This window comes from Etheostoma spectabile, chromosome 10 (assembly GCF_008692095.1).
Source record: "Etheostoma spectabile isolate EspeVRDwgs_2016 chromosome 10, UIUC_Espe_1.0, whole genome shotgun sequence".
Taxonomy (NCBI): domain Eukaryota; kingdom Metazoa; phylum Chordata; class Actinopteri; order Perciformes; family Percidae; genus Etheostoma; species Etheostoma spectabile.
In genome coordinates this window covers 15,870,059-15,871,020 of record NC_045742.1, presented here as the reverse complement: position 1 = coordinate 15,871,020, position 962 = coordinate 15,870,059, and the positions used below count along the sequence as shown (strand labels likewise).

At 35.9% G+C, this 962-nt stretch overlaps 2 protein-coding genes across 2 annotated transcripts in view; one reads left to right on the top strand and one right to left on the bottom strand.

Annotated features, from left to right (window-relative positions):
• The window catches only part of si:ch211-175m2.5 (uncharacterized), a 29,253-nt gene that overhangs the window by 9,175 nt on the left and 19,116 nt on the right, over window positions 1–962 (bottom strand). The window contains exon 6 of the mRNA XM_032527231.1: window positions 465–474. The gene's annotated coding sequence lies outside the window, so the exon portion shown is untranslated. The remainder of the gene's footprint in view (window positions 1–464; window positions 475–962) is intronic.
• Window positions 1–962, top strand: part of LOC116696326 (neuronal acetylcholine receptor subunit alpha-7) — a 34,940-nt gene that overhangs the window by 30,273 nt on the left and 3,705 nt on the right. The window lies entirely within an intron of this gene.

Sequence of the window (962 nt, the reverse complement as noted above, 5' to 3'; positions counted from 1 at the left end):
ATATATATATATATATTGAAAAAGGTGTCTTGAAAAAAAAATCATACATAAAAACCCATCTTGGTGTCTGGCTGGGCTTTGGTTTGAGCAGCCTGAGGGTATACATCATTCACAGTGCTCCAGGATGGTATGTGTGGAGAAAATTGTAAATGGTCTGGGTTGGATTCTCTACAGCTGGATCACTGCGTCCATAGCAATGATAATGCTGTAGCCTACTTGGCGTTATAATTCATATTAAACTGAACATTTCTGTTGATAGTGAAGTGAGACAAGGTGAATCTTTGGGAATATTTATGTTGACGTTTCTGTCCTCATTAATCTAATTTCCAACTTGCCGAGGCGCTGCAGTCAACACACCTGCAAACAAAATGTTAGCATGTAAATGTTGTCTCTAGAGCTGAGGTTACTGCGTAGAGACGTAACGATCACCAGATCTCCAGAAGTTGTCTGGATTGGAGGACAAGATCTTGTTTGCCACAGTTTATAAATTAACAGGACTTCTTTCTGTGGATTGATGGTTGTCCTCCAGACTGATCAGTACTACATCCGTGGTTAACCAATCAGAATCAAGTACTCAACCAAGTCGTGTAATAATAGACAATATCATATACCCATTTAACACAATAAGTTACCTTAATATCAACTCACAAAAAGCAACTAAAATGTGATCAAATATTGTTTTCTTCCAGACAGTGAAATTAATTACAAACTATTTTTTTAATAAAAAGAATACATATAAAGTGGGAATTTCAAAATAGAGGCACAGATTAAAGATGATTATGTATGAATATTTTCACTTTGCATCAATGTTATGTAATGGTGGATCATTGAATCAATGTATTGTTACAACTGTAGAGTCATACCAGTCTCACTTGGAAATTGTACATATCAACTGTTCATTACAGTGGGGTTCGAAAGTTTGGGCACCCCAGGTAAACATTTGTATTAATGTGCATAAAGAA